This window comes from Giraffa tippelskirchi, chromosome 6 (genome assembly GCF_054371585.1).
Source record: "Giraffa tippelskirchi isolate mGirTip1 chromosome 6, T2T-mGirTip1v1.2.pri, whole genome shotgun sequence".
NCBI classification, from domain to species: Eukaryota; Metazoa; Chordata; class Mammalia; order Artiodactyla; family Giraffidae; genus Giraffa; species Giraffa tippelskirchi.
The window spans coordinates 174,231,175-174,258,365 of NC_137280.1; the positions used below are offsets into that span (position 1 = coordinate 174,231,175).

General features: G+C 37.2%; 1 long non-coding RNA gene across 3 annotated transcripts in view; it reads right to left on the reverse strand.

Annotated features, from left to right (window-relative positions):
- Positions 1 to 27,191, reverse strand: part of LOC145511728 (uncharacterized) — an 878,639-nt gene that overhangs the window by 742,855 nt on the left and 108,593 nt on the right. The window lies entirely within an intron of this gene.

Here is a 27,191-nt window from a genome sequence, read left to right on the forward strand (position 1 = left end):
ACTCAGGAGCTATAACGGTGAACAGGGTAGGATTGGTGTCCTGCTGTCTCCTGTAAGTCCTGAAGGGCTTATTTACTCACCACTCAGGCTACGTAAGCTTGACGAAAGAGGGGACTCAAATGTTATGGCAGTGTTGCATATATGTACCCATGTAACCATCCTACTTAGATTCATGGGCAAAGGGGCCACCCAAGTACAACTTACAGCATTTGAGAACTTTTTATACTGAGAAAATAGCACCTGTGCAGGTGGCCCTTTGGGCCAGTTCAGTGTACTGACTTTTTGTGGCTTCTGTCACTGAATTTTCAGTTGGTTGATGTTTTACGTACTTGTATTTCCCCATTTCATAAGTGCAGAAGGAATTCTCTTGATCAAAAGAGCTGATATAGAAAAGCATGTTTACTGGGGGACCTCACGACTCCAATGACTCCTTTATACTAGAAATCTTCAGATGTGAAAATTTTAATGATTGGAGTCTCTGGCAAAAGAAGGCAGCTTCTGCCTGGAAGTGATCATCAAGGTTTAGGACTTGTTGCCTTCCGGGCAAAGCTACAAAGTACACCACTTGGAAAACAGCTATTATCTTGCAACTGGCCTCTTGTTGAAATTGAATGCATAACCCCCAGGCCTTGTGAAACTGCAGTCTGATATCTACATTCTTGGGTGGGCCAGCTTATACACAGTGCTGGAAAGAATTCTTTGCACTCTGAGCTTCTCTTTTGCAATGTAATACACTGTGTGTGTGTGTGTGTGTGTGTGTGTGTGTGAATCAAATGTTCACTTAACCTCACCTGAGGAAATTTGGGCTGGGGAATCTAAATTATAGTCTAAACTCTAAATTTATGATGGATTTCTGTTCTTTCTTACATGCCATATGACAAGTTTAGAAAGAAAATACATTTCGAGGAAAAGCAGACAAATTAATTAGAACTGCATGCTCTTATCTTTATCCAATAAAGCATATGTGAATTCGTTTATGTGAGACTACATAGGATAACCATAATGGGAGACACAAAATTAATTGATTCATTAAAGTCAAGTAATGTAAGTAAATATGGCAGGTCATATATAACCTTGACACTCAAGTCGTGGTCAGACTACCAGGAGCATCCGGGGATGCTGAATCTCTGTCCCGTCCTTCAATCATACTAAATCAAAATCTGCGTTTTGATGGGACTCTCAGGTTAATTGTATGAACATTATTAATCGGGGAGAAACACTGGCATAGGAGACAATAGACATCTGCAGAAGCTACGGTTAGTAGGAGAAAGCACAACCCATTTATAGCTTAAGACTTTCATCTGTTTAGAGACCGAATTGTATAGATTTTATAACATTTAAAGAAAAGCTATAATCTAACTTCTAAAACAAAATTTCTAATATTTGTACTTTAAATTATTTAAATAAAAATATTAAATACTTTTGACAATTCACAAAACATATCTATGGATCAGACCCTGGTGGAGGCAAAAGTTTCACATTCTTCTCTACGTTTTTCACATTTTACTTGTTTCTGATGTAGTGACAATCCCCCTGACACATGACAACCCCCCTGACATATGACAGAAGGGGCAGAGGAAAAGAAAGACTGCTCTATCATTACAACCTAGATACAAAAGTTAGATAGTAAAGAGGCAGAATTTGAATATATATAGCTTTAGTTTGAGTCTTTGTTTCAATAAGTGTAAATCATACTGTTTTGGCAATTATTTAATTTTTCTGCTTGTTCCATCAGCAAAACGAGGAGAGTAACGTCTGCCATGTAGTATAGCTAGTAGGATTAAATAAGATGATCCCAGTTAGGAGTTTACCATGATGTCCAGAATGGAATAAACTAATATGATCAACATTCCCTCCATTTAATGCAATGATTCCAAGTCCTGCACATTAGAATCACCTAGGGTGCTACTGAAAAATTACCCATCTCTGATCCCTATTCTAAAGCAACTATATCAGAATCTCCATGGGTGTGGCAAAGACTTGGATATTTAGAAAACTAGGAATTTATAATGTGTGGTCAGATTTAATCATTACTTTTCTAATGGAATGAAGCATATGGGTATATAGTTGTCTTATGACTAGAAAAGGAGGTAGCTTCTCTGAGCCTATTGGATGCCATGGTTTTGTTCTACATTAATCTTTTCAAATTCCATGCAAAAAAGAGGCATATTATCTTTTATTTTTTCATTTTTATGAGGTTCTTTTAAATTTATTTCTCCCCATGACTCAGATATTTTTTCCCAATTTATCTATAGGAGTTTCTCCTTTGCTCTCAAGTCATTACAGGGCTTCCCATGGGGCCCAGTGGTAAAGAATCTGCCTGCCAATGCAGGAGACATGGGTTTGATCCCCGGGTCTGAAAGATCCCCTGGAGGAGGAAATGGCAACCCACTCCAGTGTTCTTTCCTGAAAAATGCCTTGGACAGGGGAGCCTGACAGTCTACAGTTCACAGGGTCGCAAAGAGTTGGACACAACTGAGCAACTGAGCACAGACAGACACATAATCATAAGATCATGGAATCGCAACATGTATTTCTTTGTTTTATGGACGATGATGCTCAGGAGTAAGACGTTTTCTCTCCATGTTTGGGAACTGACTGTTTCTGACCATGACATAAGTGGATTTTGTTTATTGTTCTCAAGGTGCGCTTGTTTTGACCCTTCAGTAGACAAGTCGGTTTAGAAGTGTCTCTTCATGCTTGCATTGCTCTTGTGCTTCGTCACTAAGTCGTGTCTGACTCTTTTAAACAGCTGGTGTTAACTTTTCTTTTTCCTTCCTTGGGTTCAAAACCATTCAACTAGCTGACCATAATTACTTAAGCAATAATTAGAGGAAAACTGAAGAAAATCCAGGCACAGAGTGGACACAAGCAATGAAACATGTTAACCACAAACCTCCAAATGCCAATGATTTGATGAAATCCCAGGTATGTATAATTCTCACATTTCCTTTTGTTTAACTTTTTTATGCTTCAGAACAGAACTTATTCTCACATCACTTGTTAACTTTGAGAACAATTTACGATTCCTTAGCATACTTTGAGATATTTATTTTTATCTTGATATATTTTATTACTGAATTCAAAGACGATAGCATTCTCTACCATATAAGATCTCAAGACAACAAAAACTATTTAGTTTAAGGTAATGTCAACATGTCTCTACAGGTGGCTCAGTAGTAAAGAATCCAGCTGCCAATGCAGGAGACCCTGGAAACGCAGGTTTGATCCCTGGCTCAAGGAGATCCCCTGGAGTAGGAAACGGCAACCCACTCCAGTATTCTTGCCTAGAAAATTCCATAGGCAGAGGAGCCTGGAGGGCTATAGTCCATGAGATCGCAAAGACTCAGGCACAACTGAACACACACACACAGTGTTAACACAGGTTGGCTTTGTCGGATCTGGATGCTACTACTGAAAAAGAAGGTGCCCTTTTCTTTACTTGATCAGGCTCCTTTTTTCCACTCTTTGTTTAAGCTTCTTCCCCTTCTTCTCCTCCTCCTTCTTTTTCCTCTCATCCTTCCTCTTCATTAGAGCAAATGGACTCAGTTTATTGGTATTTCTCTTCATGAACACTGAGACTGAATGAGAACAGTGTGGTTTCTCCTTCTAAGTTCTATATACCTAAACTCTTTGTGGGTGTGGATGGCATATATCTTCCTAAATCATAGATCTGATCACATGTATCCTCAGCTCAGGCATCTTCAGTGATTCTTACTGCCTCTCAGAGTCCTTCTCTTTAGCTTACATTTAGAGATCTCTAGACTTACTTCCAAATAGTTCTCTTTACACTCACCATACGTCAGTGATTCAGTGAGTCTTCTTTATATACCATATTCTCCAGACTTTTCTCCCCAATCAACATACATTCTGTTTTTACTCAAGATGTCCTTCTATTTTGTTTAAGAGCAATTTTATTGCATTTATATGATTTCTCTTTATATAGAATTGCATTCTAATAGATATGCCAGGTGGCTCAATAGTAAAGAATCCACCTGCCAATTCAGGAATGTAGGAGGCATGGGTTCAATCCCTGGATCAGGAAGATCCCCTAGAGGAGGAAATTGCAATCCCCTCCAGTTTCTTGCCTGGAAAATCCCATGGACAGAGTAGCCTGGAAGACTGCAATCCACAGGGTTGCAAAGAGTCAGACACGATTGAGTGAGCACACAGCTATCACTTTAGAAATAATTTGAGTTTCAATACTCATTTATTATTACTCACATTCTCAGAAATATTTTTCACAGTATGTGATTTATTTCCATATACACCTATACATATGTGTATAAACACAAATAATAGTCAAAATTATTTAATGATTAGAAAGTTATAAGCATAAAGCAAATGGAATGAATACAAAACACATCAAAAGTAGTAAGGGAGCAAGCTGGCTGAACATCAAATATATGTGTGTGTCTGTGTCTAATGATTTACAGATATGATTGGCAGAAATGGTACCAGGGTTGGATTTCTGAAAGAGGTATCTTTCCCTATAGTACTTTTAATATCCTTTTAAAGTTTGAGTAATTCTCTGTGAGTTCTTAGATGCTAACTCTTAAGTTGTCACCAATTTATTTTCATTTAACTAACAAAATGAACCTTGGACTCCTTAACTAAGCTCTTGTCCTTGAGAGAAAATATCACTTGGCCTTGGTAATGCAATTAATCTATATTGAAGTAAAGATCATTTATTTTTTAATAGACTGCATACATAAAACCCCTTTTTAGCAGACATCTTTTATGTTTGTAGCTTGTTCAATTGTTTACCATAAACAATGGTTGGAAAATATAATTTCTTTTTTTTTTAATTTATTTATGTTTTTACTTTACAATATTGTATTGGTTTTAGCATACATTGACATGAATATCCCATGGGTGTACATGTGTTCCCCTTCCAGAACCCCCCTTCCACCTCCCTCCCCATTCCATCCCTCCGGGTCATCCCGGTGCACCAGCCCTGAGCACCCTGTCTCATGCATCGAATCTGGACTGGCGATTCGTTTCACATATGATAATTTACATGCTTCACTGCCATTCTCCCATATCACCCCGCCCTCGCCCTCTCCCATAGAGTCCATAATACTGTCCTATACATCTGTGTCTCTTTTGATGTCTCACATACAGGGTTATCTTTACCGATTTACTAAATTCCATATATATGTGTTAGTATACTGCATTAGTGCTTTTCTTTCTGGCTTACTTCACTCTGTATAATAGGCTCCAGTTTCATCCACCTCTTTAGAACTGATTTGAATGTATTCTTTTTAATGGCTGAGTAATATCCCATTGTGTATATGTACCACAGCTTATAATTTCTTTAAAATGAATGTAAAGTTAAAGTTATTACCACTTTAAATATGTGAGTGGTACTACCTGCTAGAATGCTATGGAATCATTTTCTCAGTTTATGGAACTATTCTTATAAACTTTCCAAATTTTGGTAAGCATTTTACTGATAGTACAATTACGTTAATATATAAGGATGCAATTCAAAATAAATTTCGTATTGCCAGTTCAAAGGCAAACTTTGGTTGACATGTGAAATATATATTTTTATCAGACAATTATACTGTAAAGAAATGAAGCAAACACTTCTTTAAACAATTGAATCAAGACACTCTATCCTAATTTAGAGCTATTATGCTAAATATTCTATGTAGGAGTGAAATGCACAAAAATTTTGTAGCTCTGAAGAATAATATTTATTGTCATAATTATAAATAGGAACAATCACAAGACTATATTTAAAGGGAAATACTATCAAGCAGAACCTTTAAATAAAAATAATTATGGAATAATAGAAAAAATAATGGTAGCCAAAATAGATTCTAAAGAGTCTCTTGATGAAGGTGAAAGAGGAGAGTGAAAAGGTGGCTTAAAATTCAACATTCAAAAAAATAAGATCATGGCATACAGTCCTATCACTTCATGGAAAATGGATGGGGAAAAAGTGGAAAGAGTGATAGATTTTATTTTCTTGGGCTCCAAAATCACTGTGGATGGTAGACTGTAGCCACAAAATTAAGACAGCTTTGCTCCTTGGAGAAGACTCTTGAGAGTCCCTTGGACTGCAAGGAGATCCAACCAGTTCATCCTAAAGGAGATCAGTCCTGGGTGTTCATTGGTAGGACTAATGTTGAAGCTGAAACTCCAATACTTTGGCCACCTGATGCGAAGAGCTGACTCATTGGAAAAGACCCTGATGCTGGGAAAGATTGAGGGCAGGAGGAGAAGGGGACGACAGAGGATGAGATGGTTGGATGGCATCACTGACTCAATGGACATGGGTTTGGGTGGACTCCGAGAGTTGGTGATGGACAGGGAGGCCTGGCGTGCTGCGGTTCATGGGCTCGCAAAGACTCGGACATGACTGAGTGACTGAACTGAACTGAACTTGCTCCTTGGAAGAAGAGCTATGACAAATATAGACAGTATATTAAAACTGACAAAGGTCCACATAGTTAAAGCTATGGCTTTTCCAGTAGTCATGTATGCATGTGAAAGTTGGACCATAAAAAATCTGAGCGCTGAAGCATTGATGCTTTTGAACTGTGGTGTTGGAGGAGACCCTTGAGAGTCCCTTGGACAGCAAGGAGATCAAACCCATCAATCTTAAAGGAAATCAACCCTGAATATTCATTGAAAGGACTGATGCTGAAGCTCCAATACTTTGGTTACCTGATGCCAAGAGTCGATTTATTGGAAAAGACTCTGCTGTTGGAAAAGATTGAGAGAAAGAGAAGGTGAGGCAGAGTATGAGATGGCATCACTGATTCGATGGACATGAGTTTGAGCAAACTTGGGTATAGTGAAGAATGAGGAAGCCTAGCATGCCGTACTTCATGGTGTCACAAAGAGTTGAAGATGACTTAGTGACTGAACAATAACAATAGATTCAACTTCTTTCAGAAAAAACAGAAATAATGTATCCAGGAAATTTTTATTAGGGTTATTTGTCATTCTTTTTTTCTACCTATTAATTAGGAGATTGTTTTAGATTCTTCTCTTAGAGTTTCTGTCATTAGGACACACGAGTAATAAGCACATAAAGAACTATTCAAATTAATGTTAAAAACATCTATATGATCTAAGTCCATAGTTGGAGAGTTTTTAAATGATGTTTCTATATAAGAGACTTTCAAAAATTTAAACTCTTTTTAAGAAATATAGACTTCACATTCAAGCAGTTGAAAAAGTTAAGAAACCTAGATGTAATTTCTAAATCTAGTTGGCATTTACAAGCTTCTAAATATAACATGAGCCTCTTAACTTAATAAATGCACAGCAACTATTTTTAAGTTACTGATGAACTTCTGCTAGAGTGATCTTCAATAGAGATTTCAGCAAAGGGATTTATATCAAGTTATTCATACGGCTATAAATAAGAAATTTCTGAAATCCAATTAATAACAATAATACTGACTTCTATTATTCATCAGGTAGTAATAAGTATGTGTGGAACCATAACCTGAGGGTGCTATTATAACCTTTTACACAATTAGGAAATGAGACCTAATCTGAGCAGTTTGACCAAGATCACAAAGTCAGAAAGAGATCCAGGTGTAAAACCTGTCTGACTCCTAGGGCTTCCCAGATGACACTAGTGGTAACGTACCCACTGCCAGTGCAGGAGATGTAAGAGACGCAGGTTTGATCCCTGAGTTGGGAAGATTCCCTGGAGTAGGAAATGGTAACTCACTCCAGTATCCTTGCCTGGAGAATCCCATGGACAGAGGAGCCTTGTGCGCTACAGTCCATGGGGTCACAAAGAGTTGGACACGACTGAAGCAACTTAGCACCAACGCATGTCTGACTCCAAAGTTAGTGTCCACTTTGCTACTCTTTAGCTCCTGAAATGTTTCTATAGCACTGAGATAAAAGAATACATTTGTAGTTGTCTCTGGTGGATGGTTCATTTTCTCCATGCATACCCATACTCCAAATCCCTTAATGCAGTCAGTGAACTGTCTTGGGCACTGAGGCAAGAATTAAGTATTAGCCTTTTCTTTAAAGAGATAATATAATAGCCTTCTTGGCAAGAGACTATATTGTTTTGTTTGTATATATATAGAAGTGAGAATTACCAAATGCGTGGCGGCTTGTACAATTTCAGCCAAAAGGTAGCTACTGGGCTGCTTAACTTATGGTAAGTAGGTACTTCCCTGGAAAAGATGTTGAAAGTTAGCAACAGAAAATAACATATTGTGTGCATACTAGTGACTACAGTTTGGACTTTTGCCTAAACGAGTTAAAGATACATTAGAGTATTAAAGCAAAGGTTTAACCTGTTGTGATATATATGGTAAAGAACCCGCCTGCCAGTGCAGGAGGCACAAGAGACATGGGTTCAGTCCCCCTGTTGAGAAGATCCCCCTGGGGGAGGAAATGGCAACCCACTCCAGTATTTTTCCCTGGAGAATCCCATGAACAGAGGAGACTGGGGGGCTACAGTCCATGGAGTTACAAAGAGTCAAACATGACTGAAGCAACTTAGCTCGCACACACACACACACATACACATGTATTTGTACATATGTATGTGTGCATGCACATAAACCGCATATATAAAATACAGCAATGATTTAGTAAGTGTAAAAAAAAAGGTGCCAAATTTAAGCAAAATATGGGCTCAAACTGGCACTTAGGTCAATCACTTATTTTATTCATTTATTTACTAATTTTATAAACCTCCTTGCTTCAGAAGTACCTAGTGTTTTATTCTCTGACTGATAGAGATGTAACTTGGCTCTAGGTGGTTTCATGAGTAACAAACAAAACTTTCATGAGTAACAAACCACTGGAAAAGACTGCATTTCTAGGTTTGCTACAACCATGCTTCATGTTCTTTATTTGTCCCCCTACTTTGTCAAAACATCACAACCGAGTGGATGACTCATAATTCTTTCATCAGGTCTTTTATAAACCAAACAGAACAGATAGCATATAAGAAAAAAATGTCTAATTTGATGCCATGGTATTTCATGATGAAGAAAGATTTGTTTCCTGGGTGATGAAAGGACTATTATGGAGTTGTTTTGTTCGTTTTGTTTTCTTTCTTCCTGTCCAGCTTCTGAAGGTTTCCTGCATTCTGACTATTTCCCAGCACCGTAACCTAAATAGCTTCATTTGCAGAATGGTAAATATAGGAGACTTACCTAAAGGGTTTCCGGCTTGCTGCTGTTTTGTCACTGATAAATTCCAGGTGAAGAAAGGACCTTAAATAACACTAAATCTCAAATACATTTGAATCAGTTTGCAAATGCTCAAGATCATACTTCAATATTGTGTCAGAAGAGAATAGAAGCAAATTTTCCAAACTTTGAAATTATAGAACATAGACAATGATCAAAGATAATAGTTATTGACTGGTTGTAAGGAATTACTGGTTTTACTAACTGAATCTTCAAAAAATTTTAATATCATATTTTTTAAGAAATTTACTTTTCTATATCAGGGCTGAGTTATTTCAGCTAGCATCTACACTGACTAATATATGAAGAAATAATTTATTTCAGCAATGGCAAATGGATAATTCAGAAAATTATCTGTAGAATACAGCCACTGAAAAGAAAACAACATCTATTATTATAAAATAGATGAAATGGTTGGATGGCATCATCAATTCAATGGACATTAGTTTGAGCAAACTCTGGGAGATGGTGCAGGATAGGGAAGCCTGGTGTGCTGCAGTCCATGGAGTTGCAAAGAGTCGAATGCGACTGAGAGACTGAACAACAGCAACAATTAATATTATATAAAACAAGATGCACTGTTGTCATGATTCCTCTCAAAAAGCATTTCCTAAACCCCATGCGAAGAGTTGACTCATTGGAAAAGACCCTAATGCTGGGAAGGATTGGGGGCAGGAGGAGAAGGGGAAGACAGAGGATGAGATGGTTTGATGGCATCACTGACTCAATGGACATGGGTTTGGGTAAACTCCGGGAGTTGGTGATGGACAGGGAGGCCTGGTGCGCTGCAATTCATGGGGTCGCAAAGAGTTGGACATGACTGAGCAACTGAACTGAACTGAACTGAAACTATATTTGGAAAGAACTGCATTCTGAAAGATGTTAATAAAAGGTTTTAAAAAGAAAAAAAAAGTAACTAAACTTAAAGAAAATCAAAGCAAGTAAAGGAAAAAGAAAGGAGGAAAGGAGGAAGGAAGAAAGAAACAAGAAAGAAATTTCTATATATTTATAGCTTTAGCTAAAATATATTTTAGGCCATGGGTAAAATATACATACCTTTAAAATTATTCTAACTTTTATGTATTCAATCTGCTTTCAGGAAAATATCTCCATATCGAAGAATGCACCATTAATTCCTTGCTGAACAAATACTATGCTTGTTATTTCCTTGCACCGATGTATGGACACCAGATAGTATTCAGTCATTGCATCATCTACAACCTGGTTAACAATCTAAGTCCATGGATTGGCTTTCTACGGCCCCTGAGCCAAATAAGACCTGTTTTCTACTTTTGAAAATGCAATTTTATATGAAACTGGCTACATCTATTTCCTTCCGTATTGTGTGTGGCTAGTTTTGTTCTGTATGATAGAGTTGAATAGTTATCACAGAGATTTGCATAGCTCTCAGAGGTTAATATATTTACTATCTGTCCTTTTACAGAAAACATTTGCTGACCTCTACTTGATATTTGGTGATATCCTTTGCTTCATTATGCAACTTCAATATACATTTGTTAAATATTATAGAGTGATAATATATATATAGCATCTAATACAATGAGTTGATATTATTCTGATATATCTTTTTCTAAAGTAATAAATAGCAGATGATCACATCTTTTTATAATTTCAGCAGTTAATTTATATACAGAACCATATTCTATCACTTTTTAATGCTAGTATATGTTATATATCACAGTCTCTTGCTATTTTCTCAAACTACTAGAATATTAAAACTCATTTGTGTTCAAAAAACCAGAAAATACTACCTGCATGCTTTCATACAGGATTCCTGATTTAGTGACTGAACAAACAATAAGCTGTGAGACAGGGATATACATTTTCTAGATGCTGCGCTGTTGTGAGAAAGCTATACAAGTAGCTGCTTGTTCAGAAAAGGGTTGTAATCAGATAATTTGGAGGGTATAATTGGGGAAAATATACACCCTGGGTAGAGGGAAGGACAACTGTATTGTTGAGATTTATATGTTTGACATCGTGAATTCCTAAGCCAGCCCATGATAGCAAGTAGCTAGAGAACTAGGAGGCCTGGAAGGTCTGTGTACAAGGAGGACAGCTGTGAAGAGGCAAACCTTTTTGCCATGATGGTGGTAACATCCAACCCAGCCTGGCACCTGACCTTCTACTTGGGAGGTCATTCTATCTCCAGTACAACCCTGAAGATTACTGCTACATGTCACTGTCCTAATTTCCCAAGTCAGGGTATGAAACTACATCTTAACTTTGTGCATCACATTTGAGCTGCCCATGACAGGCACTGTTTTGCAGCTTGCATCCCTCTTGGTTGTTACAGGAGGTAAATATTCCTTATTCTCCAATTTTCTCTTTGATTCAATAAGTGGCATATTTAAAAAAAAAAAAACAAAAAAAAACTATGGTAATAATTGGGCTTCGCTGGTGGCTCAGCTGGTAAAGAATCCACCTGCAATGCGGGAGACCTGGGATCGACCCCTGGGTTGGGAAGATAGATCCCCTGGAGAAGGTAATAGCTACCCACTCCAGTATTCTGGCCTGGAGAATTCCACGGGCGGTATAGTATATATAGTATAATATATAATATAGTATAATTCCATGGACTTTATATGTAATTAATGGTAATAATTAGGGAACATAAATTGGGGAAAGGAGAATGGATTATTGCATGTACACATGTATGTATTCATATATGTACACATGTGCCATGTGTCTGATCAGCACGTGGAGGCTGTAATAGTACTACATTTATAATGTTAACTGGAAACTAACTACAAAATGAATCATGTAGCACCACTTATATCAGCCCATTTAAAAGTATTCCAAATGAGCATGAGCAAATAAAGCTAGAAAACAAATTTCCTCTTCTCAACAATATCCTTGCCCCCATGTGCTTCCTCTAACTAAATTTGAGAGAAGGTAAGAAACCAACATAGAAACATACAGAGATCAGGCAGGCAGAGTGACTTTTGAAGACAGACTGACACCTAAGCCTTTAAGGTTTGATTAAACCTACATGAACACATGAAAATATACAAAGAAAATATGTGAGAAGCTCAGAAGGGGAAATTCAGTTTTCCACGGAAGCCATAGAAAAAAGTCCCTTTACATATTGGGGTTCTAATTAAGATCTTGATTTTAAGGAAGAGGTTTGCTGTTTATAAAATATTTTATGAAGATATTTCTAACCTGGTTTGATGTAAATTATTTTGAATTAGAAGAATATGAATTAAATAATATTTCTATCATGAGCTATAATGCCATCAGTTTTGCCCCTTTTTTTCTGTGGGTCTTAGCTCCAGTATTTGATTTGTTGTTGTTTAATCATTCAGTTGTGTCTGACTCTTTGCGACCCCATGGACTGCAACATGACAGTCTTCCCTGCCCTTCACTATCTCCCAGAGTTTGCTCAAATTTATGTCTATTGAATCGGTGATGCCATCCAACCATCTCATCCTCTGTCACCCCCTTCTCCAGCTGCCCTCACTCTTTCCCAGCATCAGGGTCTTTTCCAATGAGTCAGCTCTTCACATAGGTGGCCAAAGTACTGGAGCTTCAGCTTCAGCATCAGTTCTTCCAATGAATATTCAGGACTGATTTCCTTTAAGGTTGACTGGTTTGAGTCCAAGGGACTCACAAGAATCCTCTCCAGCATCACAGTTCTAAAGCACCAATTTTTCAGCACTCAGACTTCTTTATAGTCCAACTCTTACATCTGTACACGACTACTAGAAAAACCATAGCTATGACTCTCTGGACCTTTGATGGCAAAATGATGTCTCTGCTTTTTAATATGCTGTCTAAGTTTGTCATAGATTTTCTTCCAGGAGCCAGAGTCTTTTCATTCATTGCTGTAGTCACCATTTGCAGTGATTTTGGAGCCCAAGAAAATAAAGTCCGTCACTGTTTCCATTGTTTCCCTATCTATTTTCCGTGAAGTATTGGGCCTAGATGCCATCATCTTAGTTTTTTGAATGCTAAATTTTGAGCCAGCTTTTTCACTCTCCTCTTTCACCTTCAAGAGGCTCTTTAGTTCCTCTTCACTTTCTGCCATTAGGTTGGTGTCATCTGCATATCTGAGGTTATTCATATTTCTCCTGGCAATCTTGATTCCAGCTTCTGATTCATCTAGCCTAGCATTTTGCATGATGAATTTTGCATATATGACTTCCTCCATGGCTCAGCGGTAAAGAATCTGCCTGCATTGCAGGAGACGCATGAGACACTGGTTCCATCCCTGAGTTGGGAAGATCCCATGGAGGAGGGCATGGCAACCTACTCCAGTATTCTTGCCTGGAGAATCCCATGGACGGAGGAGTCTGGCAGGCTATAGTCCACAGGGTCGCGAAGGGTCGGTCATGACTGAAGCGACTGAGCACGTATGCATGCACTCTGCATATAAGTTAAAGAAGCAGGATACAATGATAAAAATATTTTAAAATATTCCAGAGTTCTTTTGACGATTAAGTGAGATTATATCCAATATGCGTATGCATTATTTGTTTTTCGTTTTTCCTTAATTCTGTATTAGCTCCTTTTCTAACGTGAAATACCCTTTCTTTGATGTTTCTCAGATAAAAGCACACTCTAGCCAAGTCTTGGTTAACAATTGTACAGTAACATGGTTTAAGTGAAAATTCCAGAAAATTATTGCTTATTTCACATATTCTATACACCTGCAACAGCAACCTTGAACCATAGGTATTGTTTCTGACACTGTTATTTTGGACTGGAAATGACCTTTACAATTGGAGAGATAGAGAGAGAGAGCCTATAGTAGTAGTGTTAGTCGCTCAGTCGTGTCCAACTCTTAGTGAACCCACAGACTGTAGCCCACCAGGCTCCTCTGGGATGAATCCATGGGATTCTCCAGGCAAGAATACTGGAGTGGGTTGCCATGCCCTTCTCCAGGGGGGTCTTCCTGACCCAGGGATCAAACCCAGGTCTCCTGTACTCAGGCAGATTCTTTACCAGCTGAGCTACAGGGAAGTCCAAGACCCTGCTCTGTACTCAGCAATAACTAGACATAGAGAATGTAGTGACTAAATGAGACACAAACCATAATTTCACAGATCCAGCATAAAGCTAGAGTGATTAAGCAGGAAGTGATTAAGCAGGAACCTGAGAAACAAGGTTAAGATGGGACAGTCAGCAAAACATTGTGAGAGAATTACATGTAAGTTTAGGTTAGAATACATTCTCCATAGCATGAACTCTTCATAGAACAGTCATAGGAAGTAGAATGTAGTTCAGCTAGAATCACTGGTATAAAAATCTTAAGGTTGGATTGGTCTGAAGTGTTTGAGAAGTCAACAAAAGCATTTGAGTCAGTCCTGTCAGAGAGGGAAGAATGTCACAAGGCGAGGATGGAGCGAGAAGGGCCCAGATGCAGGGCATCTTCGTGGTGTAGGATGCACTATGAAGTTTAATATGCTACTGGAGGTTTACAGTATGGGCAAGATAAAATGTGTTTGGTTTCAAAAAGACTCTTGTGGTTGCTTTGTGGGCAAGGGATAGTCAGGGGCTGAATAGAAGCATAGAGGCCAGTCAGATTACATGTTGACTTCTCACTCAAAGATTGGATATGTTTTGTTACTTGGGACATTTAGAAAAAATATGCCTATCCTTACTTCCTGTCTTTTCCTGTCCACTGACTTTTGTTAAATCTCAAAATCGCACTATTAAAAACCTGGAAATTATTGAAGAATATGATAGCATAAGTTCTTTGGGTATTTATGGAAACAAACAGGGCTTATTTTTTTTCCCTCCTGAGCCCCTTGGTAGTTACATAAGGTTGAGATAGCATAATTAGTGAAATCCTCATCAAAACTCGATACATACCCTGTGTGTCTAATCTGTGAATCTGGCATCCTGGAGCACGCATCAGGCCAGCGAGCCTGCTGGCACTCCAGACTCATAACAGTACTTACAGAAAAACTCTCCGGTAGGCCGCAACATAAACACAGCACATGGAAATTACTCAGGATCACTTCCTCCGGGCTATTTTTCAGCCCCACGACAATAGGATATCAGTGCTCATCTAGTCCTGCTGGAAATCAAATGACTTCTGAGTAGCTTCCAGCTTCCTCATCCCTAAATTATGAATCTATCTTCTAACCACAGATGCCTGCTTAGTGTTTTCCAGTAGTTAAGAAACTCACACACCCACAGAGAACTAACTACATTTCCTATTCTTCTACTTTCGCTCTCTTACTTCCATCTTTATGTAAAGCTCAGTGTGAAAAATGCCCTACCGGATTTTTGTATCCATTACTATAAAACCTGATAAACAGATTGATATCTAGCCCCAATTTATGCACCATTTATCTTTTTATCTGACTGTAATAGCAATATGATTTCATGGTGAGATATTGTAAAATAAAAAAAAATAATAATAAAATTGAAATTCTACTGGGAGAACCTTCATGTTAATATATTTACTTATAGTATTATTCTATGAACATACAAAGGCTATGTGTGCCTAAATGTACATTTTTGCATGAGTCAGTATATGTTATACAGTGTTTGTATTTATTTATCCTTATACTATAAACTTTCTCTCAAGACATTAAATATTAATTCAAAATAAGATGTATTTGGTTGCATAATATTCTGCCTTCAAATATGATGTCTTTGGTTGCATAATATTCTATCTCATAATTATTTCAAACAATATTTTTAAGTATTTTCTAATTGTTGATGAACAGATTCTTTCCAAATGTTTATAATCAATGCTGATAATAATTTACTTGTGTGAATAACTTTTGATATGTCTTTGACTGATTTCTTCGGAAGAAGTTACAGAAATGAAATTTTCACAGAGCATTAGTCCTTAATATGTCTTTTGAAATATTTTGGCACAAATAGCTTTCGAGAAGGCTGTGGAAATTTATATACAAACTTACCACACTATTTCTGATTGTTTTAATAACATCAATATCATTTTTGTAGAAAGTTACAAAATACAGGAGAAAATAAAGAAAATATGAACTATCAGTTCAATTCAGTTGCTCAGTTGTGTCTAACTCTTTGCGACCCCATGAACCGCAGCACGCCAGGCCTCCCTGTCCATCACCAACTCCCAGAATTTATTCAAAACCATGTCCATCGAGTTGGTGATGTCATCTAACCATCTCATCCTCTGCCGTCTCCTTCTCCTCCTGCCCTCAATCTTTCCCAGCACCAGGGTCTTTTCAAATGAGTTAGCTCTTCGCATCAGGTGGCCAAAGTATTGGAATTTCAGCTTCAGCATCAGTCCTTTCAATGAATACTCAGGACTGATCTCCTTTAAGATGGACTGGTTGGATGTCCTTGCAGTCCAAGGGACTCTCAAGAGTCTTCTCCAACACCTCAGTTCGAAAGCATCAATTCTTCGGCACTCAGCTTTCTTTATAGTCCAGCTCTCACATCCATGGATCAGTCCTGGGTGTTCACTGGAGCTGACTCATTGGAAAAGACCCCAATGCTGGGAAAGATTGAGGGCAGGAGGAGAAGGGAATGGCAGAGGATGAGATGGCTGGATAGCATCACCTACTCAATGGACATGGGTTTGGGTGGACTCAGAGAGTTAGTGATGGACAGGGAGGCCTGGCGTGCTGCGCTTCATGGGGTTGCAAAGAGTTGGACATGACTAAGCGACTGAACTAAACTGACTAGATATACCTTTGTTGACAAAATAATGTCTCTGCTTTTCAATATGCTGTCTAGGTTGGTCATCACTTTCCTTCCAAGGAGTAAGCGTCTTTTAATTCATGGCTGCAGTCACCATCTGTGGTGATTTTGGAGCCCAGAAAAATAGTCAGTCACTGTTTCCACTGTTCCCCCATCTATTTGCCATTAAGTGATGCAACCGGATGCCATGATCTTAGTTTTCTGAATGTTGAGCTTTAAGCCAGCTGTTTCACTCTCCTCTTTCACTTTCATCAAGAGGCTCTTTAGTTCTTCACTTGCTGCCATAAGGGTGGTGCCATCTGCATATCTGAGGTTATTGATATTGAGGTTTGTATTGTGTATACAAACTATACACTTCTTCAAAAATTACTTTAGAACCATGCATATGTATGGATGAATAGATAGCTAATTAATAGATACATGTAATCAGATAGAGAGAATAAAAAAAACATAAGCTTTGGATCTTCCTATCAAATTGAGCTCCTCATTCTTTCGTTTAATACTATAAGACGTTCATTCTCTTTATTGATTTGTAAATACTCTTATACATGAAGAGCATGAATTAGTACACATATTTTTCAAGTTAAGCATTCTAAGTATTTAGCAATACTCTGAATATCTACCAACATTTCAATCCACTTTATAGTTTTACTTTTACATTAATCCCCTCTTTAAAAATACTTTAATACATTATGGAGGTATAATTTTATTTTGCTTATGATTCATCTTACATTTAATCTAGTACATCTATGTAAAGATTGTTGTTGCTTAATTACTAAGTTGTGTTGGACTCTTTTGCAATCCCATGGGCCCGTAACCTTCCAGGCTTCTCTGTCCATGGGATTCTCCAGGCAAGAATGCTGGAGTGGGTTGCCATTTCCCTCTCCAGGGGATCTTTCCAATCCATGGCTCAAACTGGCACCTCCTGCACTGCAGGTGGATCCTTCTACCACTGAGCCACTAGGGAAGCTCAAGATGTAAAGACAGATGATGCCAACTTGTGCTATGCTCATATAAATAGAAGTGCTTTAATGTTATTTATTGTTTCATAGAATTGTTTATAATTTATCTGCATGGAACTGCTCCTGCTGATCAGAGAGGATGTTATTGTGAGTTTATTGAAAGATGTTGTAGCTGTACTTAACATGTGTGCATGTTTAGGGGAATTTCCTTCCCTACAATATTATAGCCCAGTCTGAGAATGGCTAAGCCTCAAGATTTTCCCTAAAAAAAAGAAGTAGGAAACAGGACAGAACAAAGAAAAGTGAAAGCATCATTGGAAATCATCAGAAAGTTTAACTTCCAATCATTTTTTTTTTTTTTTTTTATGGTAAGGGAAATATCTCCTGCATTCTTTATGGATCAAAAAGTATGTTTTATGTATTATAGACATAATGACTCTACACCTAAATCACAGATACTTAAAAGCAGGATCTGTGTTTTATAGTTTTTTACATTCCCAAGGATTTGGAACAGTGCTCTGCACATAAAAGATTTTCAACATAAATTTGTATTGATTACCGTGATGAAGTACATGGCTATTTTTCTCTCACTAAGCTTATGCACTGGCAGAAGAAGAAGGAGAAAACCTGCATTTTTGCCTATCCACACTGCTCATGCTTTATAGATTTCAGTCAGAATTTCTCACAGTCCCTGACTCTCTGTGCTGTGTGACTCAGGAAACACATTGTTATTGAGTATCTGTGTACATGGTGCTACCTGACCTTTATACCTGGGCTCAGTATTTCTTAGGATTTTTTCAGAAACTTAGAATAGAAAACTGCAATAACCTCAGTGTTGGAAGACAAGAATAAGGCCTATTTTATAGGTTTGGCTATTTGTTTTAAAAGCAGAGAAATGTACTGTGTTATGAACATACTTGGCCGGAATTATAGACGAAAACAGAATGAAGAGGAACTTTTGTATCCTGTGTTCCAGAATGGCAAAAGGCAAGTGATGCAATGAGATTGACAGAAAACAAAAGGACTTTAAATTAAATGTGCATGTGGAAAAAAGGCAATGATTCAAATACTAGAAGAAGAATAGATTGTTTTGAGCATGTTTATAACATAGAGAAACACATGATAAAATAAATTTTAGAAGGCAAGTCAAAGAATAAAAGTCTCAGAACAGCACATATGTTTGCTTTAAAAATCATATTTGAAGGACGTTGAATAAAATATGGGGAAATTAATACAATAATATTTTAAAATATAATGATGTAATGATAGTTTGCATTTAAGAAGTAAATATCAAGGAAAAAAAGAAAATGAGTAGGATGAAATATATTCTTAAACAAAAGCACTTATAAGTCTCCCCCTCACTTTGTAACACGAAGAAGCATATTAATATAATGTTAAAATAACAACCAAACTTTAACCACAATTCCTTTCTGGGGCTGAAAAACTTCATACAACTACTGATAAAACTTGTAATTAATGCACATAGCAATTTCTTTAAATAACTGAGAATTTCCATGCAACTAAAAGAAAAACAGGGAGTGATGTTTGGTTGTGGCATTATATTTTTAGAGTGTTAGATTAATTTTCTCTTAAATGATAGCAAAAACATATCCCAGTAAATGATCTATAACGATTTTACTATAGATTTGTTTCAATTAGATAAGATTACTCTTTAAAAGTTTGGTTTGTAACAGAGAGTTACTATGTAAAGAAAATGCAATTAATGTCATAGAAATCTATAGAACTTTTTGCCTGCACAGTATGAAGACCATGATTGCTGTGGGAAGTATGCAGAATATAAGCGGAAGTGCAGTGCACACAGCAATCCGTTTAGGTAAAGCATTAGTATGCTTTGAATACTAGCGGAACTTCTGAAAGTGAAAGTGAAAGTGAAGTCACTCAGTCCTGTCCGACTCTTTGCGACCCCCTGTGTGTCTTATTCTAAAAGCAATGTGCTCCTGTGATATACAAATGCCAACTATTTCCTCTTCCTCATTAAATATGCAGATACATGTATGAGATATGTAAATGTATAGGCCAATCACCAAGCATGGTTTTATAAGTGCCATTTTTCTATTTCTGTGAAAGGGGCTGTGCTGGGCACAAAATTAGTTACTTCAGATTTCTCTCAAAGTGCTGCTACCATTCACACTACCACTGCTTGAGTACTTATCATCACTTCTCTCCTATACTGTTTTTCTCCATTCCTCCTTATTTCTGAGTAAATTTAGAAGTGCAATCTGATTGTGCAATTACTCTGCTAAAAATCTCTGTGTGAATTACCACTGCCTTCAGGATAATGTTTAAATTTCGTACCATATCTTACTAGATCTTTCTTCATCTTGTTCCTGCAATCCATTCAAACTCTGTGACTTCCATTCCTATTGCGTATCCTGTGATACTTATATCTCACAAATTATGGGATATTTGGATCCCATATTTTCCCAAGGTACCCTGACTTTCCAAATACAGCTTGGCGTGCCCAGATCACCATTTCCCATATTATGATTCAGTTTAAATCTACTGTTCTTTAAATTTAAGTTCCTAACTTCTTCTCCACCAAGCCTTTTGTGGCCACTCAGTTCTCCCGTTTCCCCAACAGTCGTACCTAAATTCGTTGAGTGTCTTTCTTCATTAATAAGACCTGCACAGTCTTAAAGTTGCTGATGCATTTATCTTCTAACTTGAAAGATAATTTGCTTACTTATCTCCAATCCTTTGGTAGCTTTCTAAAAAATATGCGTCTCAGTTTCTGCAAATGTTATAAAGGGCCAATCTCACTGTTGTGATATTTGAACAAAAAGAGGCATGTCAGGTAGATTCTCCGTAAATGAGTGATCCCCCTCCTATCGCCTTTTCTTTCACTTCCACCAGAATCAGAGTTCCTTGGGAATCGGATTCATTTACATACTTTCAAGATTTGGAAAATCCCAAGCAGGGACTTAGGATAAAATTGATGAAGAAGGGAAGAGCAAAGGATTAACCAAGGTAGAAAGAAAGGAAGAACCAAAGAGGGCTAGAACCACGAGGGCACAGCTTGAACCACAGCAGGAAGTTCAAGAGTAGCCCAAGTTCACAAGCGAAGAAGAGGATTCCTACACTTCAAAACCCACACGTCTCTCTTGCCAGAGACCTGCTCTCATTGACACAGAGGGCGACAGGCGGCCCCTTATGCTGTTCAGCCTTGTGGCAGTAGCTTCTCTTGCTCTTAAGTCATGTTTTCTCAGATATTTGAGGTTTGGGGAGGAAGTCTCTGACCCAGACAGGTTATACTTCATGAAGCCAAAATTGAGATGCAATCCATATAACTGTTTTCTACTCCATCTATTGTCCAGATTTAGGTTCTGATTCTTTTATTTTGTTATTACAGTTTTTGCCACTTATCTTGCCCAGTGTAAGACTGCTGTACAATGTTATTTTGGAGTGCAATAAATTTATACTGTTACTTCCTTCTGATTACCCAACAAACTTTTGCTTTATTAGTTTTGTAATTATTTTCTATAGAGGGTATAAGTAAGGGTGAAATCTTGTTTTCACTATTTGATATATGCATGGATTAGTGAAAGTGAAAGTCGCTCAGTCCTGTCCAGCTCTTTGCGACCCCACAGACCACACAGTCCATGGAATTCCCCAAGCCAGAATACTGGAGTGGGTAGCCTTTCCTTTCTCGAGGGGATCTTCCCAACCCAGGAATCAAATACATGTCTCCTTCATTGCAGGCATATTCTTTACCAGCTGAGCCACAAGGGAAGCCCCCGTGGATTACAACAAGGTTTAAATTAAATATATGCTCACTTTTTTCCATATTACAGTTATCTTTAAAACAAATAGCCACTAAAAGGCAAACTGACATAAATAACAGTAATAATAGTAACAATAATGTTTCAGCAAATTTCCTTTCATATTCCAGGGTTCTATTTTGTTTTATTTTGTTTTTAGTATGTGCTTTATATTTGGGTTCTTGGTATATATTTTGAAAGGGTGTACATGAACTAGGACATTTTTTAAGTATCACAGAGAAGCTAAAGCCATACTGTAAAATTTTAGCATATGCCATATACTTATCCAACTGGTTGAACTCATAACTCAGGTCACTTTTCTCCAAAGTTCTCAAAATATCTCATCATAGTTATTACTCCGTATAGCATTTATTCTCACATCACATTCTAACTGTGGAAGGACACAGACACACAGCCTACTCAGTAACTCAAGCTACTAGACGTTAGGGTGTGTTACACTGCAAAAACAGACAACTTCTATAGAAGCCCTGGTTAATTTTAATTAAATATGTCTTATATAGTCATCATAACAGCTGCCCTCTCCCCAAATCAGTCTAATGTGATGGTTAAGCTCTAGGGCTTAAGGTATACCTAAATGTGAGGGTTGCCTAGTAACTAAAATTATTCTCTTCCTCAGTGTTTATTTATTTATTTTTGTAAACTGGAGAAAAACCTAGTTACTGAGGATTACAGACAATAATATATGTAAAATGATTTTCAGAAACTTTGGCATATGAATGCCATTCTCAGTTCTTAGATGCCATTTCAACAAGTTCAGTTCTGATTTGTATATATTATAATAAAACCATCAATTTCACATACATGTTACATCATAAGAACAAAAATCATAAGTTATTTCTAAGCAAAATAGTCATGAATCGCTTCGTTTGAATGAAGACTAGGAGCCCCACTTGACTTGTGTGGTAGAGCGGACTGCAGTCACCTACTCTATTAGTCTGCTAATAAAGCAGACTAATAGCCACCTACTTTATCAGACTGTTGTAACAAAATACCATAAACTACATTACTCAAACGACAGAAACTTATTTTCTCACAACTCTGGAGTCTACCAGAAGCCCAAGGTCAAGGGGCCAACACGGTTGGTTACTGCTGAGGTCTCTCCCTCGTGCTTACAAGGGAGCCTTCTCACAGCATCTTCATGTGCAATTTTCTCTGTATATGCAGAGAGAGAGAACTGATATCATCTTTTTATTTTTTTCATAAGGACACCAGTCCCAGTGGATTAGGTTTCCATTCTCATGGCCTTATTTAACCTTAATTATTCCCCTAAATTATATCTCCCAGCACAGTCATACTGGGGGCTAGGGCTTCAGGTGTGAATTTTGAAAGGACACTGGTCTATAACACTTACACAAATAATTCCTTGTTTATAATATTCAAACATTATATTCTTTGGAACACTCATAGCATTGTTATTATTACATGTATATTCAACCGCAGTTATATTGCTTTGCTTTATTGTTTGTATAGATATCCAGGTATATTTTAGGACTCATGAAGAACGTATTAGTCATTTTTGAATCTCTATATTGTCCAGAGATTAACAAGAGTCAAATACTAATGATGTGAAGGTGAAAGTTACTCACACAGTCATGTCCGACTCTTTGCGATCCCATGGACTGTAACCAGCCCAACTTCTCTGTTCATGGAACTCTCCAGGCAAAGGAGTAATGGAGTGGGTTTCCATTTTCTTCTCCAGCAGATCTTCCTGACCCAGGGATTAAGCCCAGGTCTCCTGCATTGCAGGCAGATTCTTTACCAACTGAGCCACCAGGGAAGCCCCATCAAACACTAATATGTACAGTCTTTTCCTGACAAACTCTATTTTAAGAAGTTGTACTTTTAATAATGAAATGGAAATGTCAGTGAGGGAAAATAATCCTATAGACTCAGGATACACTGTTATCTGAAAATGTTAAACATAAGAATCTTTGTAAAATCCATTGATTTATCTATTGTGCCTTGTCCTCATGTCTATTCATTTAGGCTTTTAATTGATTTTATTGGTTCTCCCACATAATAAAATTGTTTTTTTGATTGTATTATTTCCAAGAAAATGTATATATTTTTAATTACAAAGAGACTAAATAGAAAAATTGGACATGAGAAAAATATATACCCACGTAAATATCCAGAAAACTTAGACTATATATCTATGAATGAGTTTCCAAATTAAACACAGCACCAACATTATGACAATACCACTGGCTATATTTAAGATGGTGGGTATATTTGTGAACTTCTGTTATAGGCTACAGAATTGGCAATGAGTTATAATAGCAACTAGTTACTTATTATAACTTCCTTGCTTCTAAAGCTCTTTAAATTTGGCAGAAAACCAATATTTGAAAATACTGTGTGCAAAAGATGGAAGAAGTGTCCGTCTCCAAAGACAATTTTTTATAAAATGATGCTAATCAAAAATAATAACTTTAGGAAATCTAGAATAGAAAATAATGATTACTTAACTTCCCTGGTGGCTCAGCTGGTAAAGAATCTCCCTGCAATGCGGGAGACCTGGGTTCGATCCCTGGGTTGGGAGGGTCCCCTAGAGAAGGGAATGGTGACCCATTCCAGTATCTTGCTAGGGTATAGAATGTCCTTCAAACTAAAATGGGTTTATTAAAAGAAACTGAACATGTATGAATATGCTTGAGTTAGAATAGGTATAATGAGAAAATGCCTAGAAATTTTAATGACATTGTGTGTTGTTTCAGGAAACATCTATTCAAGTAACAAAAGGTCTTCATATCAAGTCAAGGAAATACTACATTATGTATGATGATTAATGGAAAGAGGCTTCTTAAAATATGCCACAGAAATCAGTCGTTGGGCTCATTCTTGTAAAACTTATTTTTTTTTTAATAGATGACATGGATGAAGACTCAGAACCCAGCCTTGAAAAGATGATACTAGAGGAATAACTACCTCTGCATTGCATAAGACAATTTTAAAATTAGTGCAATAATATGCCCTGACACTGGAAACTGTGAAGTGTTGCATTCATGTTTAAAAAAAAATCAACTGCAAATAAAATGGGGCTGGGGTGGGGCGATTCTGGAATCAGAGGACAGTCTGGTTGAATACTAATTCAGACAGAATAAAATGAAATAAGCCCAAAGTCTAACTTGAGGCCCAAGAAAACAAGACGATTTAAACAATACAAAGCATGGTCTTCAATGGAATAATAGTATTTGAAAGACTGAAAGCCAGTATCTAACCCTGAAATCTGTCTACACTAGAAAAATCCAATAATGTTCTCAAACCAAAGTTTTAAAAGTCTATTGAAAAATCAGCGGGTATCCAAAACATGGCGAGCAAGGTACACAACATCTTTGGAGGACATGTCTAAAGAGCAAAGATAGGATTAAGAGTAACAGAAGTTGAGACAAAGTGAGAGGAATATAGTAACAGCTACCACAGTCTTAGAGCTCTAAGACTAAACAGATAAAGGATCAATGGATATGAATTAAGAAGATGCAGATGCCTCACCATACAGGAGAATATTGTTAGAAAACTGGTCTATTCAACAATAAAATTATCTGAATCAAAGAGAACTGAGTTTCTTATCACTTGTAGTATTTGAAACATATAATGAATGACCACTTGTCAGAGAATATTGACATTGATAATTTCTATTTTAGGTAGGTGGTTAAGCAAGGTTATGTCTTAGGTCAGTTCCAACTCAAAATTTCTATGATTATTTCAGGTGAAAGCGAAAAGTCTTTTAGACCTGATGAACTCACACTGCTAGCCAGCTGGGTCCAAGAATAAACTCTTCTTTCTTTTTCTTATGTGCAATTACTATTTAAAAACTTATTTGATCATTGGATAGTGGCTCATCCCCAAAGAACAGTCATTCCTAAATAAATGTGATATTGCTAGAAGGGCTTATTTTGAGGGGGAGAAATAAATATATATGTATGTGTATATATGCACATACATTCTTCTGGGAGTATCATAATAAACTACAGTATTTTTTGGTCACCAAAATCGGTGGTGCCAGTAATAAGAACTTGCCCTTCTCATGTTAATCTAACAGCAAATATTCTTGATTCATTTCAAATTCATATATGAACAAAATAATAGGGATTCTTACGTACAAGCAGGTCTGAAATATGTCAAGCAATTCCATAAATCTAAGTCAGAATTTCTACATGACAAATAACCATTATCAATCTCATGCTAAGTGGGTGTTTAAATTTTCAGAAATCAAAACAATTGAAAAATAAAATCAATCATCATAAAAATCAGACCTATAGTTCATCAGTCATGAGATGTCAGAAGGTCCCATATTTCCATAGCTCCATTCAATCTGAAATAATCAGAGGCAGTGAAAATAAGTTATAAAATACATATGTGTCACTTTCACTTCCCTAGTGTTTTGAACCTGGAAAAGTTCAGATTTGCGGAGACTTCATTCTGATATTTTATCCAAAACAGTCAGTCAACCTCTGCCTCACTAGTTTGACTGTAAAAGGGGAGGGGAAGAAAATCACTAAGGCAGGCTACACAACCTGATCTATTTCATACGGATCCAATTAATCCAGTGACCATGTCATACTCTGGCTTCTAGTAGCAAAATTAATACTCCTTGTTTGAAAGTGATTCATACACTGCATGTGAATGAACCTAATCTCTTTCTTCTTTTTTATATTTTGTATGTAGACATTGGGAACAAATCTAATTAAAATTATATTTCAGTAATTATTTATTCCCACATTGGAATTTCAGTCTATATACTCTGTCTCCTACATCTATTTCTTGCCAATTCATGAATGAACAATTTTTACAGATTCAGTAACTCTGTGTGAAGTTATTCTCTCTGTGAACATTTCAGCTGCTAGCAATTGAGTACCAGAGACAGCTCAATTCTGATGCCAACTTTGGCAGGAGTGAGCTTAAGCTGTTTTCCAACATACTTGACTCTGATAGATTCTTTTTCTCTGTTTATTTGTATCCTGAGAGAACACAATCATAGGCATCAGCAAAAAGGGAATTCAACATTTTCCTTTACTTGAGTCTTCATTCATATTTGCAATAGCAGGGACTAATTGTATCTCAAATCATATTTCATAGCTTAATCTTTTTCCTTAGATCTCTCAATAAAACACCTCTAAGTTATTGCTACTTCACAGTGACCTTCGGCTCTTAGAGCCTGATCTGCAGGGAATGTGTACAGAATTGCTTTGGACTGGCACAAAATGTACTATTTGAAACATTGCCCAATAACCGGAGACAGAGGTACTAAAGCAGATGATGTGTAAGCAGGTGCTTTTCAGGCCTCAGTGACAGCATTAGGGACTCTGGTTGGAACCAACCTTGGTTCTGCCAGTTCCCCATGGTGCACAGTGAAGCATATTCTTTTGCTTTCCAACAGAAATGTGCTGGTGGAAGCACGTTTTATATTTTATAAACCGGAATAAGTTTGAGATTCCTTATCCAGCTTTATAAAATCTGCTGAACACTTGTTTTGGTGCTTAGTCCATGCCCATGAAATCTGAGGCGCTGATTGTAACAGCATCCCTGTTTTGTTGCTTGGAAAATACAGCTCATTAGAACTGTCTTAG